General features: G+C 38.7%; 1 long non-coding RNA gene across 3 annotated transcripts in view; it reads right to left on the reverse strand.

Moving 5' to 3' along the window:
* Positions 1 to 1,815: 1,815 nt before the first annotated feature.
* LOC141422398 (uncharacterized) overlaps positions 1,816 to 18,995 on the reverse strand; it is a 51,294-nt gene continuing 34,114 nt past the window's right edge. For 2 of the 3 annotated variants that reach the window (XR_012446941.1, XR_012446939.1), the window contains exons 5-6: positions 8,859 to 9,009; positions 1,816 to 2,289 (exon numbers count right to left, since the gene is read on the reverse strand). This is a non-coding gene — a long non-coding RNA (uncharacterized lncRNA). Of the gene's footprint in view, positions 2,460 to 8,858; positions 9,010 to 18,995 lie in introns of all 3 variants that reach the window. The other variant, XR_012446940.1, reaches the window with a different exon arrangement.

Here is an 18,995-nt window from a genome sequence, read left to right on the forward strand (position 1 = left end):
TGCTAACTTTGCATGGGTTGGAATCAGACCTTGATATCTTACCTCTCTCTGCCTCCTGAGTACCTGGGATTACAAGCATGAGCCACCACATCTGGGCTCATTTATCATTGTCATCATCTTTTTTATCTAATCCCAAAGACATGAGGCTGTGTTTCTACAATGGAAACACTGATGCTGTAAGTACCATCCGGGTCACCACACAAATGAATATCTCTGTAACATGCAATTACAAGGATTATGGGAATCTTGCATTGACCATTAATGAGATCTACCTGCTCTATAGCTGGGAATTTCTTGCTAGTGCCAGTTGTCTGTCCTCTGCCAGGATGTGAGGACCTCACACAGTCATCTGCACCAAGTCATCTGCCAGGGATATAGGAGCTGCTTGGAAAGAGAAGTGAATGTGCCCAGCCAAAGCCCAGCATAGAGAAAGGGTTGTCTGTACCACCACAAAGAAACCAAGAGTATCCGGTGTCTTTAGTCTTCTTTGATAACCTAAGTCAGGCTAATTTGTGGCTGGACTTACATATTCTGTTCCAATTTCTTGGACAATCAACAAAGCACCCCCACTTTGGGTTTCTTATTTTTAAACAACACCTCCTACACATACCCCTGTGGTCATTTCTTGTCTACCCAAAGCCATAGGCTATTTAATTGTCCTATTAATATGTGTGTGTTCACACATGTGTATGTATACATGCACATGTATACCCATATAGCCGACCACATATACTGTGAAAGTAGCTATTCCGTGGACTGGACCGTGATACTTGCCTTTTAATGACCCAATTATTTTTTTCCTATGAGTCATTTTAGATTTTGTGTCATTGACTTGACTTTTCCTAAACCAAAAGCAGATTCTCTTTTGTTCATTCTTAATGGGGAAAAAAACAGTTTTCCTGGAGGATCTCATTTACTTCATCAAAAAGTAATCATCATATTCCGATAACCAATGAGTGCAGGTGGAGGAATGTCCCACAGATCATCAATTCACACCATGGAACCCTGGCACTCTACCTCTTTCCTGAAGAGGACACTGGGCAATCCACTTGGAAAATGACCCTCTGGAAACTGGTAAGCACAAGTTAGTATGCAAAAGCCCATACACTGTTATTTCTTTGGGGTTTTAGTAGATGCTGCAACCTACTACTGAGAGAGGTTGGAGGTTTGGTTTGATAGAAGCCTTTTTGCCCCTTTCACTATTTCCTTCCCCAATTGCTCATAGTTCTCTCTCCTCTGCCTGCACTGTATCCATGAGAGCTGCAGTCCTCCAGCTTTCCTTTTGGCATAGTTGATGGGGAGACCAAGCAGGAGATGGATGAAGAGAGGGAGGAGAAGGAGGTCAAGTTCCCTCCTTAAAGAGTTGCCTCTGGCTGGCTTGTCCCCAACCGAAGTTCCAGCCTCTCTCACGCCAGTTTTCTCCATCTCACTCTCCTTTGGCATCCCTGTGACAACCCCCTTTGACCTTTCAGACTGAGGTGTAGCAGCAATTCCTTTACCACGTGATCTGTAATTAATTCTCCCTCACTTGAATGTGCTATCTGTTTCCTATGCTTGCCAGGTCATAATTCTCATCCTGGTACCCTGTTGAATGTCTGAGCCCCCTGATATGAAGCCAGGGAGATGAGAAAGGAAGACTTCAGAGTTGGCTGCCTCAGGGCATGGTTCTGTTCATGATTGATCAATGTTTGGCATCACTCAGGTTAGTAAGCTCATGAGATATTTTGCAAAAGTATCCGTCTTCTTCTGGTATTATGCTAGTGCAATTTATAGCTAAATTTGGAAGTCAAAAGAAGGGCAAAGAAGACTAATTCATCCTCATCCATTCAGCTTTTTTATTAGGTACATACTATGGTGGGTAGGATATTGGATCAAAAAATTAATGAGCAAGAGTTGGATATTAGATGGTCTGTTGCAGAGAAAAATAAATCTGGGGCACTGAACACAGTCAGGCTCCCCACTGGAGAGACACTAGCCCTGGGAGCCTCAGAGAGTGTGTGTCCTCTGAGCAAAGACCTGAAGAAGAAGAGGAATCAGGAATAGATTGGGTAAGGTCACAATAAGTCACAGGCTTCTCAACCTATGATGGGATTCCTCTTCCCAGGAGTGATTTGCAGGCCGCGGATGTGTGTTTGGATGTCGAAGTGACTGGGTAGGGGAAAATAAAAGAAGGAAAAAGCACTCCTGCTAGAAATTAGTTGATAGAACCAAGGAGTCTCAATGTCCTGCCATATTCAGGACAGCCCCAGGCACTGAAGAATTGCCCAGCAACAGATGCCAGTGGTATCCCTGTGGGGGAACAATGGGTAAAAACATTGGGACTAGAACACACCAACACACACCCCCACGTGTGTTTTTTATTAAAACAGCGCTGCTGTGGATCTCACAACTTCACATCTTTCCCACGTAGCTGGGTTGTGTGTCTGCTACTCCCTGAGGTGTGCATTCCATCCCAGGACCTGGAGTGGGGCAGAGTACAGGAGTACCATGGCGAGACCGCACATGGCTGTTCTTTAGACGTGAAGGTGAACTTCCTGGTGGAAACTGATTTTCATGATGTGGAAAAGGCCAGCAGAAGAGGAGAGTGCTGCCCACTTTCCACACATGCTAAAGGAGCTCTTTGCCTAGAGTTATTTCTCTAAAGAAGCACAATTGAAGCTCCACAAATAGACCAAGGATTTCACTTACTTTGCTGGGAACACTAGGAGAAATTAGCTTACACTTTTCATAGGTAACTTTGCTCAAATGGACCAATTTATGGGCTGTTCTTCTGGAGAGAAGTGATCCATTTTTATATTTTCCCTTTCTCTCTCTATATATATTCATAATTTCTTTGAAAATGAATTAATCTGGCATCATTGTTACAAACTTCACATGCACTCTATAAATTTGTTCTTTCTCATATGAGTAAAAGCTTTCAAAAGAGTAAGATAAAAATATTGGGATATTCTTTGATAAATTTAACTTTTAAAAACAAGAAGTTTCTTTGTGGCATTAAGATACACTTAATATAATCCTCCTGTATGTTTCAACTACTTTGCTATTCTTCCTTCATCTACTAAATTCTTACAACCTTGATAATAATTCTGTTGTGTTACTACCTGTGGAGAAAAACAGAGATGCATCACATTTTTTTAAAATTGTTCTACTATTCATATGTGCATACAAGGCTTGGGTCATTTCTCCCTCCTGTACCCACCCCCTCCCTTACCACCCACTCTGCCCCCTCCCTCTTCCCCCCAGCCCCTCAATACCCGGTAGAAACTATTTTGCCCTTATCTCTAATCCTGTTGAAGAGAGAGTATAAGCAATAATAGGAAGGAACAAGGGTTTTTGCTAGTTGAGATAAGGATAGCTATACAGGGCATTGACTCACATTGATTTCCTGTGCATGTGTGTTACATTTTTGGTTAATTCTTCTTGATCTAACCTTTTCTCTAGTTCCTGGTCCCCTTTTCCTATTGGCCTCAGTTGCTTTTAAGGTATCTGCTTTAGTTTCTCTGCATTGAGGGCAACCAATGCTAGCTAATTTTTTTAGGTGTCTTACCTATCCTCATATCTCCCTTGTGTGCTCTCGCTTTTATCTTGTGATCAAAGTTCAATCCCCTTGTTGTGTTTGCCCTTGATCTAATGTCCGCATATGAGGGAGAACATACGATTTTTGGTCTTTTGGGCCAGGCTAACCTCACTCAGAATGATGTTCTCCAATTCCATCCATTTACCAGAGAATGATAACATTTCGTTCTTCTTCATGGCTGCATAAAATTCCATTGTGTATAAATACCACATTTTCTTAATCCATTCGTCAGTGGTGGGGCATCTTGGCTGTTTCCATAACTTGGCTATTGTGAATAGTGCCGCAATAAACATGAGTGTGTAGGTGCCTCTGCAGTAACCTGTGTCACACTCTTTTGGGTATATCCCCAAGAGTGATATTGCTGGATAAAATGGTAGATCAATGTTTAGCTTTTTAAGTAGCCTCTAAATTTTCTGATGATTTCCTGGACTTCCATGGAGTTTGTTGTTATCTTCCCTTTTGCATTTCTGATTCTACTAGTTTGGGTTTTTTCTCTTCTCATTTTAGTCAGGTTTGCCAGGGGTCTATCGATCTTGTTTATTTTTTCAAAGAACCAACTTTTTGTTTCATTAAATCTTTGTATGGTTTTTTTGGTTTCTATTTCATTGATTTCAGCTCTTATTTTTATTATTTCTCTCCTTTTTTTTTGGGATTTGCTTGTTCTTGTTTTTCTAGGAGTTTGAGATGTATCATTAGGTCATTGATTTGGGATCTTTTGGTCTTTTTAATATATGCACTCATGGCTATAAACTTTCCTCTCAGGACTGCCTTTGCTGTGTCCCATAGGTTCCGGTAGGTTGTGTTTTCATTTTCATTGACTTCCAGGAACTTTTTAATTTCCTCTTTTATTTCATCAATGACCCATTGTTTGTTAAGTAATGAGTTATTTAGTTTCCAGCTGTTTGCAAGTTTTTTGTCTTTACTTTTGTTGTTGAGTTCTAGTTTATTGTATTGTGATCAGATAGTATGCACAGTATAATTTCTATTTTCTTATATTTGCTGAGGCTTGCTTTGTGCCCTAAGATATGATCTATTTTGGAGAAGGTTCCATGGACTGCTGAGAAGAATGTATATTATGTAGAAGTTGGATGAAATGTTCTGTAGACATCAAGTAGGCCCATTTGATCTATTGTATATTTTAGATCTTGGATTTCTTTATTGATTTTTTGTTTGGATGACCTATCTATTAATGATAATGGGGTGTTAAAGTCTCCCACAACCACTGTGTTGGAGTTAATATATGCTTTTAGGTCTTTCAGGGTATGTTTGATGAAATTGGGTGCATTGACATTGGGTGCATACAGGTTGATAATTATTATTTCCTTTTGGTCTATTTCACCTTTATTAATATGGAATGTCCTCTTTACCTCATTTGATCAATGTAGGTCTGAAGTCTACTTTGTCAGAGATAAGTGTTGCTACTCCTGCCTGTTTTTGGGGGCCATTGGCTTCATATATCTTCTTCCAGCCTTTCATCCTAAGCCTATGCTTATTTCTGTTGGTGAGATAGGTCTCCTGTAAGCAACAAATTGTTGGATCTTCCTTTTTAATCCATTTAGTCAAGCGGTGCCTTTTGATGGGTGAATTAAGTCTGTTAACATTAAGCATTAGTACTGATAGGTATGTGGTGATTCCTGTCATTTAGTTTGTCTTAGTTGTTTGAAGGTTTTTTGTGTGTACCTAACTTGATGTTACTCTCTACTTTCTTGCTTTTTCTTTTCCTGTGGTTTGGTGCTGCCTGTCTTTTCATGGTTAAGTTGGGTTTCACTTTCTGTGTGCAGAATCCCTTGCAGAATCTTTTGTAGTGGTGGCTTTGTGGTCACATATTGTTTTAGTTTCTTCTTATCATGGAAGACTTTTATTGCTCCATCTATTTTGAATGATAGCTTTGCTGGGTAGAGTATCCTGGGGTTGAAGTTATTTTCATTCAGTGCCCGGAAGATCTCACCCCACGCTCTTCTTGTTTTAATGTTTCTGTTGAGAAGTCTGCTGTGATTTTGGTGGGTTTACCTTTGTATGTTACTTGTTTTTTCTCTCTTACAGCCTTCAATATTCTTTCCTTAGTTTCTGAACCTGTTGTTTTAATGATGATATATCGTGGGGTAGTTCTATTTTGATCTGGTCTGTTTGGTGTCCTGGAGGCCTCTTGCATCTGTATGGGAATATCTTTCTCTAGATTTGGGAAATTTTCCATTACTATTTTGTTGACTATACTGCTCATTCCCTTTGCTTGCACCTCTTCTCCTTCTTCGATGCCCATGATTCTCAGGTTTGGTCTTTTGATGGAGCCAGTGAGTTCTTGCATTTTCTTTTCACAGGTCTTGAGTTGTTTAATTAATAGTTCTTCGGTTTTTCCTTTAATTATCATTTCATCTTCGAGTTCTGAGATTCTGTCTTCTGTTTGTTCTATTCTGCTGGATTGGCCTTCTGTTTTGTTTTGTAATTTTGTTTCATTCTTTTTTCTGAGGTTTTCCATATCCTGGGTCATTTCCTCTTTAATGTTGTCAATTTTTGTCCTGAGTTCATTGTTCTGTTTATTAATCGTGTTCTCTGTTTCACTTTGGTGTTTATACAGTGCTTCTATGGTTTCCTTTATTTCTTCTTTTGCTTTTTCAAATTCTCTATTTTTCTTGTCTTGGAATTTCTTGAGTGTCTCCTGTACATTTTGGTTGACCATATCCAGTATAATCTCTATAAAATTCTCTTTGAGTACCTGTAGCATTTCTTCTTTTAGATTATTTTTGTAGGCTTCATTGTGTTCTTTGGCATAGTTTATCTTCATTTTGTTGGAGTCTGGATCTGAGTATCTGTTTTCTTCATTTCCCTCTGGTTCCTGTAATAATTTTTTGCTGTGGGGAAACTGGTTTCCTTGTTTTTTCTGTCTTAACATCATTGCCCTTGATATTGTTATTGTCCCTGTACTGTGTGTAATTAAGTATTTTCTGGTTTGTGATATTTAGAATGGAAGGGTGAGAGGGGATGGAAAGCAAAGAAGTTAAAGGAAAAGGGAAAAACAAGTAATCAAGTAGAAAAAAAAACAACAAAGGAACAAACAAAAAAAGTTTCAAAGATATAAACAGGGAGAGACAGTGTACTAATCAACCATAAGCTGAAAAGGCATTACAGAGACAGAGAGATGATTGAAAATAAAAAAAAAGAGTAAAGATAAGAATAAAAATAAAAAAGAATAAGAATAAAAATGAAAGAAAAAATATATATATTTAAAAAAATAAAATAAAAAAATAAAAAATGAAAACCTCCAAGTTCAAATGCAATTAAATTTCAGTCCTTAATAATTTTGGTGTCTGTCTCAGTTTCCAATCCTGGAGATGGTGCCTCAGATGTTGTTCTGTAGTTGTCTCACCAAAGGGGATACATAAAGTAGAACAAAACTGCACACACGCGCACACAAAAAAGTCCACCAAGTGTCCCAAGTTCAAATGCAATAGTTTCAGTAAGTTTTTCAGCATGCAGGTGTAGTTCGGTTGTTTTCTCTTCAAAGGTAGGGAGAGAGAAAAAAAGAGTCTGGAGACAGTTCTGAGAATGGTATCTGCGGCTGTGGCTTGCCTCCCTGCTGCTGTCAGCAGTGCTGTTGCTGGAGGCGTTATTTATGCAGATCTCTGGGGTGAGCTTAGCACTCACCTGGCCCTGCTGTCTTTGTTAACTCAGAGTTCTCCTGTGCGTGAGCCTCTGCTACAAGCTTTCCCCTTTCCAAGCACACTGGGGGAGGTGACACTGCACCCGCTTTCTCTGGCCTGCGTGTTTATTTACAGTTCATGTGGGAAGTGGGTCTTCCCCCTCTCCTGTGGAGTTTTCCTCCCACCACCACTTTTACAAGCTTTCCCACTCCTGGTTGGTGGGCACACCCCCGCTCCCGCCAGAGCCTCTCCAGCCAGGCCTGGCTTGTTTATTTACAGTTCCGGGAAGGATTCCCTTCCCCCACTCTTCAGAGCTCACGACGCCCCACCCTCTTTGCCATGTGTCTTTATTGTTTTTATTGCTTATTACTCAGTTTCTCTTTATTCCCCGGTATGGAGGTCAGTCTGTCTGGGGGCTATGCTGATCTGACCCAGGATTGTCTGTGGGAGTACCACGTACCACTGAGCTCATCTTGTCCACATCTTCCCAAGCTGTCTGGGCATGAGTGACTGGCCACCTGGGGGCCCTTCTTGTTTCTCCCTTTAACGTGAAGTGGAGATGCTCTGTGCCAGCTGGAGGGTGTGGAGGGGTCAAAGTTTTGCCTCTTCTCCATGGCCTTGCCTGCAAGGTGTGTCTCCAGTGTTTCTCCAAGATTTCACTGTAGGAGGCTCACTTTCTGCTTCCTTCCTCTAGCCGCCATCTTGGAATCCTGATGCATCACATTTTTATTCTATAATTTATTTTAATTCTATAATTTATTTTATTGAGTAGGATCCTGGGAGAGATAACAAAACTTTGGCCTCCAACTGTGGTTTGGAGCCCATTGCCTCACAAGACCCTCTAGTTAGCAAACCATGCTATAAACAAATTGTAGCAAGAGGTTCCAGTAGCTGGGCATGGTGGTATCACCTGTAATCTCAGAACACAGGAGTTTGGGGCAGGAGTACCATGAGTTTGAGGTCAGCCTGGGTAACATAGCAAGATCCCAGAAAAATGAATAAATGAAAAGAGATTTCAATAAATAAAGTCAACTTAGTTGACTGGCTCAGTGGTTCTTAACCAAGGCTAGATGCCTGTTGTAAATCAGGGCCAGTATGAAGGTATGAGTTGAAATCAAACCATGATAGCCTATTTTGGGTCATTTCCTCAGTCAAAGTCAAAGACATTTAGTGTCCTATGGTAAGTCCTTAGTAAATAGCACTCTAATAACTCCTGCAGAACTGTTTTATCAGAAATGTGCTCCACCTAATTTCTTTCTTTCAACCCTGAAGGACATAGCAATACATCTTCTGCAGCATTGGGGAAGGAAAGACTTGCCTTGACTTTTTGCATATTAACTTGAGAGGAATTTACGATCAATTCCTTCAAAAAAATAGTTAAGACTCACTCATCATTAGGATTGGCACCAACTGCTCTAAGGACTTTTTTGCAGACTCTAAGAGCCCTCTGCAAATGTGCCACTGAATGACTTGGGGCACTTTGAGCAAGAAATCTCAACTATGTCCTAATGTTTCCTCTTTTAATGATTATAGCCATGTGGATATAATCAGATGAGCAAAATTCTTTCAAGAGATCGAACTTCCCCCAGAGAAGGAAAGAAGGAAATGAATGTTTCAACCGATAAGGAATACTATACTTTTACCTGTGGGCTTTTGTTCATCTCTGGTGTGAAATCCTCAGTGGTTTGTCCTGGAATGAAGAAATGATGAACACTCTTTCCATGATGGCTGGACACCATCCACCCTTCGTCACATTGAGAGATTCTGGGTGATCTTCAGTGTTTCCCAGGGAGCCTGCTAAGACCCGACATCATCATTACTCTAAACTCAGAGATAACTATTTCATTGTGGTCAGAACACCCCATAATTATCTTTCCCTTTGAAGTCCCATTGCAATCAACTCGCACACGTATTATGGTTCTCATCTCATTCCTTCTTATACTAAAGTTATTTCTATGCCTGATTCTCCAAATTGGATTATAAATCCAATTTCTCTGTTTGTTTCCATGACATCTGTAGTAGGAGGAAACTATTGCAGATTCCTGAGGAAAAAAAAAAAACAAATGAGTTCAAAGCCAGCCCTGGACCCACCCATCATTGTTACTACATCAAGACTTGGAAGGGATGACCTTTACTAAGAATTTAAGGCGGAGGACTTGCAGGTAGCATCACTTGCTTTGGTAAATAAAAACTTTGTAGGGTTAGTCAGCTTTTAAGTGAAATGTAATATGAAATATTTTCATAAACATGTAGCTTTTTTCACAATAATTCCTAAGCACAATCCACTGTAAAAATAAAAGTGTCTGTGCCTTATCTAGAATGTGTTCTGTTTGGAGCAGGTATTATACCACGTCTAGACAGAGATTATATGCATCTGGAATGTTTGTGTATCAGTGCTCTACATGTGGCATTTACTCACATATTGAATTTATTATATGAACTTTTTCACATTTTGGCCTTAATTTTTATGGACAATTTCTTTCTTTGTTTTGTTTTGTTTGTTTTAGCTGTTCTGGGGTTTGAATTTAGGGCTTCATGTTTGCTAGTCAGGAAAGGACTAAAAGCATAAATTCTTTTAGTTATTTTTTGTTAGAGTCCTGCATTTTTTGGTCAAGGCCAATCTGAATCATGATTTTCCTACTGATTCTCCTACATATCTGGGATTACAGTTACATACCACCATATTCAGCTTATTTGTTAAGGTGGGGTCTCACTAACTTCCCACCACCACCTGTCCTCTAACTACTATCCTCCCAATCTCTAACTCCCAAGTAACTGGAACTAGGGCCCCAATCTGGGGTCTAGGTCCCATAACATCATGCATAGACTATAGGATCATGTGATCATACCAACAGCTAGCATTCACTAATGGTTATTTGCCTTTCACAATAGTGCAAAAGCACAGTTGCACATGTAGACTCAGTCCCACAGATGGACATCAATTTATGGGGAACAGACTCCTCAGACTGTTTGACTCAAGGACTGGCCTCAGTGGAGAATGAAGGTCATGCAATCTGGGTACTCTCAGTGCTTACAGGTGGGAAAGCCTGCCCCTCAGCTCTAGGTCTCTCTACCCTGATCTGATCTCAGTTCCTAGTGTTTCCTGGGCATTTTGCTCACATCCTTAACCCAATCTTTTTAGGTCACTAGGAAGCTACTTCTAAAACAACACCCACATAAAGTGGTTCTCTCCACAGTTAGCTTTTCTGCTAATTCCTGTAGTCTTCTGAAAGGCCTTGAGTACCAAATACCATTGGTCAACCTTGTCATAGGCACACGTCATTTGCATAACATACAAAAAAATTAGTTCCAAGCTAGTAACACACTGAGCCTTTAATAATCTCAATCATGCAACATTGCTTTCCTTTCCATGCCTGAAATAATCTCTCTCTCTACTATGTTTGACAAAGTAGCTCTCCTTCTAAACTAGGTTCTTTCATGCCCTTTATTTGTTGATTCTAAATAAAGTTATCTGTAGCCATCTTAAGGTTAAGTTTTCCTTAGCTGTGGAGGGGGGTGGGGGGAACATAAAGAGAAATAATCACAATATTGAGATTTTTAATGAAAGAATCACCAAACCAACCTAATTAAAGAAGGTCAATTAAACATAGCACCAAACCATCTGAAGCACAGAAAGCAATCTTCTATTTAGGAACTCAGGATACAGCAATTACCTGGTTCATTTGACATGTAACCAGGATACAGATAAAAACAGAGTCCTGTTTCTTCAAACTTTTAAGTAGTTACTTTAAATTGGTTTTCACAAGCATTCATTTGTAGGTTAAAATTTCTTGCATAGCCTGCTTTGGAAACCACATAGTTGAGTAAGATTCAAAGATCAGTTTAATATAGTCTAACTCCATCCAGTGTGATCCTACTAAACCCATCTTTTGGTTAATTCTCGATTTGCATCCAACTGGGAAGACATTTAACTGATGTCCTTCAGAAGAAAGAAGCCAAGTAAAATTGCTCTCAATGAATCCAGAAAGCTTGCATTTCCTAGTGAAATGCTTGTCAAAACTTAATCACCTGGAGATGTGGTTTAAAAATATACATATATATCAGTTCCAAAACTTTGTAGAAACTTACTTCATGAAAGGTCAGGTCCAAGAGTCTATATTTTAATAAGTACACACTAGTGAATTTTAAAATGTGGTCTATGGAATGTATTTGGAAATATTCATCCTTGTTGATACCAGTGACATATTAAACACCCACCGAAAGATTTCATTCCTCCTACTTGCACAATTATGATATTAAGCTAAAGTGGGTGGGCGGTCTCACCTAATGGAGATTCCAAAGACCCACTTCTTTGTGAGTTATCTTGGCAAGTTAAATGAAAGCCACAACATCCTAAAACTGCATCACCTTCAGTTTATTCTTCTCTGCTCAGACAAAAGTCCAGAACCTGCATATTTGAAATCTAATCTCCTTAATCATGTGCTTTTCTTGACATAAGGTTTTTATTTACTGCTTTTCTGTGTCCCAACAGAATTGATTACTGGGTGAACCATTTCTACCTGTCTCTGGAAGTTGATTTCTGTGTGCTGTACAGAGTTGGACAGGCCCGTCAGGAGCTCTAGGGATATTATACAGGTGGCTTTGTAGCAGTTAGAGTTAACGGGGATGTGAGAGAAAGTCCCACAGGGAACAGAGATTTTCATTTTTCAAAAACAGAAGATCGATGTAAACAGAACATTAGCAAAGCTTCCATTGTTCAGCAAGATCTCATTTCAAAAAAAAAAAGATAAAAAGCAGAGTTTTAGATGGAGGATTTTTGCCTCTTGAACATGTAACAGAGATATAAGAAAAATAAACCAATTCATTTTCAGAGCCCAACAATAGTCAGTATGAAGAATTGAATAAATGATACCCCAAGGAGTACTTTCTAGCCTACCGTTCTCTCTGGAGAAAATATCTGCCCTCTCACCAGGGCTCTGGGTCAACTGTCAAAAACCGGTGTGAACTTCAGGCCCATCACTTCAGAAGAGCCAGTTCTGGATCAGTGCATTTAAAACTCAAACTCTTAGAAGGTGAGTTTGATCAAAGTACATTACAGGCATTTATGGAAATGCCACAATGAAACCCCTTTGTACAACAAATATGCGCTAATAAAAACAGAGTAAAAAAGAAGGAAAGAAACTCAGGTCCTTTCTTACCTATATAACTCCTGTAATTGGGTCAGTGACAGCTCTGCTTTTAGTGCCAAAAAGCATTTGTTTTGGGTTGTTCAGCACCTAGTGATGGTCCATGGTAGCCAGGACTTTGTAAGGAAGGATCTCATGGTTCCAAGGAAATTATTCTGCTACAATACCTGTGGTCCTCCAAAATATGCCACTAGTTAATAAGCTCCTTAGAGTCACTTATTGTCCAGAAAACTCTGAATTCCTGGACCCTTGAAGTAATCATTACTACAGAATGTTCTTGTGACCAAAGTAGAGTTTTAGGATGGCAGAGATTCCAAGGTCTCTGCCTCTGTGCTAATATTCCCCAGGCAATGATAGCCCCTCCATGCCTTTAAACTGTTCTAATGCCATTTTCACTGCCCATCAACAAAAACTGCAGATCTAGAGACCTTAGAGAATACTACACCCAAGAATAATTCATTGCTTCTCATTCTGGATCATATATAGCTCCAGAATTGTATGGATGTGCCAGGGAGGTATATGCATGCATATAATTTAAGTATGGCATGAATATTCCCTAATAGCAAATTGGCTTGAAAACTTATAAAGGAAGAGTTTGTTTTTATATTAACACCCAAATATTATAGAATCAGGGACAATATTTGACTGTATTTTGCAACATATAAATAAGACTCCAAAGAAAATTCCAGCTTGCCTTGGCGTCTCAGGCCTCTGCCTTTCAAATACTTTAGGGAATATGTTCATTCTCTTTGTCATTCAGGGTATGAGTTTGGACCTGAGAAGCACTGTGCTGATCTCCTCATTTTGCAAAAGAGGGAAACTGAGACCCTGATTTGCTCAAGGTCAACGGTGAACTGTTGTCAGAACTAGCTAGAAGTCTTCTATATAGCCCTCACTTTTTGTTCCGTCTCCCTTGTTACATTCCAAACCCCATGAAAATCAATTCTTGAGATTCATTAAAGGCTTAAGATGCAGTAATCCCAATAAATAGATGACAATGTTAGACAAAAACATATTGATAATTAATATGTCTTATCTTTTCCATAGGCTAGGGGAAAGATAAAATCTGAAAGTGTTACAGGAGTGAACACAACAGCTTTCTGAACTCTCTCTGTGTGTGTAGTGCATATAAATGTCTTGGCTTGTGAGTTTTGCAGTAGAAATATATCAGAGTAAGAGAAATATAGCACAAAACAGGGGAAATTCAAACCACTGAATGTCTATTTCCCTCCTTTGCAGTTTTGCACAATATAATAGTCGTTGTTATAACCCAAACATTACCCACCTCACCTTGGCCCTTCCCTTGGAACAAATCTTGCCCTCTTAAGTGTTTCCATCATTCATGTGAAATACAGCTAAACATCTTTCCACTTGCAGCTGCTTGAAGTAATGGATTATGCCTTTGAACTTGCCAGTAAACTTCACAGTCCCAGTATAAATATCAAAGTTGTCAAACTTGCTTTCCAAGGAAGCCCCATAATGAAAGGCTTATCTGTTTGGGGAGTAAGTTACTGCCTCAACTTTGCCTCAAAGTCCGATCCTGAGAAAATTTAGATTGTAGAGAAGTTCCTGCCAGCTATCAGGGTCATCTCTGGCCAGGCCTGGAGGCTGCTTTCACTGAAGTTTGGGCCCGGTCACTCTCCCCAGTTGCCACAAAGCCTCATGCTCAAGCTGTGAGCTCTTATGCCTTCCTTCACTTTCCCCTTCTCTTTGAATCAGGGCATGAGAGGATCAAAGGGGTCCACGTACAGGAATTACCATGGAAAGAAATCAGTGAGAGTGTGATAGAATTTCTCCAGGGATCTACACAGTACCTAATGCTGCCAGGCGAATAGTCAAGCAAATAACACCCAGCCTGCTCATTACCAGGCTCAAAGAGTAGTCTGACAGAGGCCAAGGGCAATGTCTCTGAGTCTGGATCGTAAGGGGACCACGGGCTAGCAAGTTTCCCCTTTCGAAGAACTATGGTTATATAGAGAGAAAATGCTGAAACAATGCATCTGTGATCTAATAACAACAGAACCACTTTTTTAGGGTCAAATTTCAGAGGGATAAAGACTATTTTCATATAGAAGATTTAAAACAGAAATATTAGTAAAAATAAGAAGAATGGCTTTAGAGGAGTCATCTTACTGACTTATTTGTTGCAAACGTTTATATCTAAATCATGTTTTCATAGCAGAAGTGTGTTTCATGCTCAGAAGTACTGTTAAATTAATAACAAGCCTCACTAGGTTCTGACCGCTTGAGCCACATGAAGGGCACTCTGTGGGAAGATCAGGGGTCTTTGTTTTCTTCTTAGGTAGTTGAGGAATGATTTTCTAATGAGAACCTTCTGGCCTTCTTTAGACAAAAAACTTTGTGATCTCGGGTTTCTACAGTATGCCCCAGAGAAAGGGTGAGGGTTTTAATGTGTACCATGATGCAGACAAAAGGGCAAAGAGGGAACAACTGCCAGTCCACAGAGACCAGCCCCTCCCCTCCGGAAAAATCTGTCTACCTACCAGCTCCCTTAATAAAGATGCCAGACCTCTTGTTCCTTTTCCTTCTCTCTCTCTCTCTTTCTCTCTCTCTCTCTCTCGTTAAAACCATTTGTAGATCTATGGCCAGCTGTATTGTAGTTAAATTTCAAAATACTCATTTGGCAGCTTTGTACAGTGGTACTGTAATGTTTAAAAAGCCCACGGTGCTAGTTTGAAAGTGACATGCACGGATATGCACTTTAAAGGGGCATAAAATGAACAAAATGCATTACCAAATGCAATATCCATATTAACCACATTCATAGGAGTTTTGTATTTGCTCCAATAAACCAGTAGTGCCAGATGTAAAATTAGCCTGTAAAATGTTCCCTTCTCTTTACCATCCACAATTACTATTAACAAACACCAACATACAAAGGTGGCATCTTTCTTTAAAGAATGAGTTTTTAAAAAAAAGTGTGCAATGCATACCATATACAATACACATATTTACTCTTTAACATGTATGTTAATATAAAATATACAATATATTGCATCATATATGATGTGCATATGTTTATATATATGAGAGTTATAATAATCTCAGTTAATTGAAGAAACTGAAACCCTTTCTTATGTAATTTACCTCTTGTCAGATTTTAAAAGACATATGTCCTTGAAATTTGTTCTCTTGTCTTGTTGCACTATACTGCTCTTGAAATAGAACTAATATTTTGTAGAGAAGTTCTGTTCTGCTCACCCAGCCAGTGCACATTACCTGTTCTTCAGAGAGCAGAATATTGATTTTCCTTGGGATGTCACCTGTGAATCAAGGTAGTTAACCTCATCACTAACCTAGAAGGCCAGGCAAGAATGGGCTTAGAAGCCAGGCCTGGATAACTAGGTCACTTGGTCCTCAATATCTGCTGTTACTTTGTCCAAGATGAATAAAACAAAACCACCAAACCAGGCCATGAGAGATAGTGCAGAATCTCATTACAACCTTTGGGAAAAGAAAATGCCTGCCTCATTAACCTTGCAGTTGTTGGCATGATTACCTCTTGCTGATGGGGACTCAGTCACTCAACAATGCCACCGAGTCAGAGGGTGTAGACTTAAACAATGGAGAAAAATTGATCCTTAGGACATTTTTCAAGCACCTCATCCAAGCATGCTTAGAATCAGTCCTTCCTTGGACTTTTCAGTTAAGTGAGTTGATAAATCCCTTTCTTTGACCAAGCCAGTATATGTTGTTAGATTTTCTCTTTTGCACACTTTCGGTGTGTGCAACATCTTTATTTAGTAGGCTCTGGCTATTTTTCTCACAATCTGTGAGACAAGTGTTATTTGCATTGACCAGATTATCTAAGTATCTAAGGTGCAGAGGAGAAAACTAATTAACTCACTTGCTCAAGACCACACAATTTGCGAGTCACAGGAGCAAGATTTGTTCATCTAACTCCATAACCAAGGTTTTTAATATATGTAAACCCAGGGTTTAAATGTGTCTCTAAATGTAAATATCTCTTGAAGGAGAAATAATTTATGCACATTATAAATAATTTAAATCTCAATTAAATGAAAGAGCTAAGTGTACTTTTAGTTTGAAATGAACTTCAAAGGAGGAGGAATGTGAAAGAAAGCCAGATGCATGTGTGTACTGATAAGAAACACTTGGAGAAAGCAATTATTAATTGTTGATAGCCATTGAGGGCATAAAAGGAAGCTGACTCAGTTCTCCATCAAACTCTACAAGAAAGATACTCTTTTTATCCCCACTGCGTAGATGAGAACACCAAGGCACAGAGAGGTAACAATATGCCCAAAGTTACAGAGTTTCTAGAACTAAGCAGCCCTCTATACCTGATACTGATACTCACCTTAATGTACACAGAAAAATAGACGAATGAATGCATTATCTGTACTTATTAATTGCTTTAGCAGAATTATTCTTCTAGAATCCTACAAGCTCTTGAATATGGTTAGAGGAAAGAAATGATTAAACACATGCTTTTACCAGTGAGACTTTAAGGAAAACCTAGTCTGAAGCATTATTTTCACTGAGATATCCAGATGGTGGAAATATATAGTCTAGGTCACAATAGCTCTCACTACTAAGAAGTTTATCAGACTCTGAGGCTCTAAAATCTTTAAGAAGGAGAATCAAAGCCTTTCTTTGCAGCTTAACTCTTCCTTACTAAGAATTCTTGATAATTACAAAATGCTACAGAATCTGGGGTTCTCAGTAGAGTTTTCAATAATTACTTAACATGGTTTTTTAAAATTTAGATAAGTTCTGAAAATAGAGGAGTCAAAAGTGGGATATAGAAAGATGTATTCATAGGAGACATACCTATACTATGATCTTCAAACCTTCAGAGGGCTCATTGATAAGGAAAGGGGAAAAGGTCACCCAAAATACTTCCCTTTAAGCAGTATGGATTTGTGTGGTCTTGTTCATGGTCCATTTTCAATGGCTTGTGGCTTTTAGACAGCTATAAAAAGAGCTTTTTCTAAAGCAAGTCTTTAGATGGTCCTGTATGACCTTACCCTAATTTCCCAGTGACATCTGGTTGGCTTGTCTTTTGTGGGGAAGGTCAGGCAGGGAATATCTTAAAAGGAGATAAAAGAAGGCTGAAGAAATGAAGGGAGCATAATTCTTTCAAAGCTCTGCTATAAAGCTACCTCCATGTGCTAAGAATAATATCATATTATACATGCCTGCTACTTTCTGGTCTCTTATGTAAAAATAGTAACCTCAGAAGAGCTTATAAATGATCATTTAACCAGCTGTAGCAGTGTCCTTCTTAGGAGGCATCAGCTCTCTGACTGTGGCTTCCCTGGATCTAACTAAAAAACCTGACTGGTCCAATCCACTTGTTTATGAAAATGTTTATAAATACATTTTTTGGACACTGCTACTTATGGGAGTGCAGAGGCAAGGCACGAAAGAAATATTGAGTGAGACTTTTTTCACTATCCCTTTTAGAGATGGAAGTGTTATTCAACTGGTAGAATACCTGCCTATTGAGTGAGTAGCAAGTGTGAAGCCCTGAATTCAAACTTTACTATTGCTAAAAATAAAACAAGACCGAAATCACAAACACCCTATTTAATTATTCTATAAAAAGGTAGAGTCAGTCTCCAAAAGGGGAATCATTACTTCAGAAATGGATATAGAATTTTTAAGAAATTGCTTTTAAAGATTTGTAATACCAATCCATAATACCATTGTATTGTTTTTGCCCTGAAAGATTTTCCAAATATGAGGGAATACATTTTAAATTACACAAATTATTTCTCCATGTCATTTAGGATTTCTAAAAATGAAAATTAGCAAAGATGTATTTGAATTCAAATAAAATATGGCTTTACTAAACAGTGTACTTACTAGGCCTTGATAGATCCAAAATACAATTTTTTCCCAAAAATACCATCTCCATGCCACTTATCAGGAAAACTGCTCACTATGGTAAAGTGAATTTCAAATGCTACTTGATGTCAAATTTTACTAGTGTTTTTATTTTCATTTTCCTTCCAACTGGAAGTACTCACTGCCCATGTCAAAAAAATCTTTTGCCACCATATTTTACTAGCAGATGCACATTAATACAAATTCTATCCTTTCACAAAGTATGCTACAGGATACAATTCTGAAACCATGAGGGGAAAATAGCCATAACTACCCTACCATGCACCCATATGAATTTTTATCGTATCCATGTTTTGGTTCTCCTTCATTTAAGTGGGTAATGGATAACTGACTATAATTGTGTTCAACTCAGTGATTCTGAATTAAATCTTAGGTGTGAGGTCATTAGCTGACTATTACTTGTTGGCATTATAAATGATTTTTACCATTACAATGGATGTTCTTAGCATCTACAGAAAACTGGAGTTTAAAATTTTGAATTCGAGTATTTGCCTAATACCCTTAGAAAATAAAGATTAATAAAACTCTGCCCCACATATGATAAATCAAGCATGGATAATTATATTCATTTTAATAATTTGCCTTTATTATAGACTTCTATAAAATAAATAAAAAAGTACTTATATTTCATTACTAATAGGCATCTTTAATGAGTACATGACATATAATAAAAGATAATTTACTTTAAAAAATCAATTCTTTAATGTGAAACAATTCTGGAAAATCAAAGCAAATAAT

Source organism: Castor canadensis, chromosome 4, assembly GCF_047511655.1.
Source record: "Castor canadensis chromosome 4, mCasCan1.hap1v2, whole genome shotgun sequence".
In the NCBI taxonomy this organism is placed as follows: domain Eukaryota; kingdom Metazoa; phylum Chordata; class Mammalia; order Rodentia; family Castoridae; genus Castor; species Castor canadensis.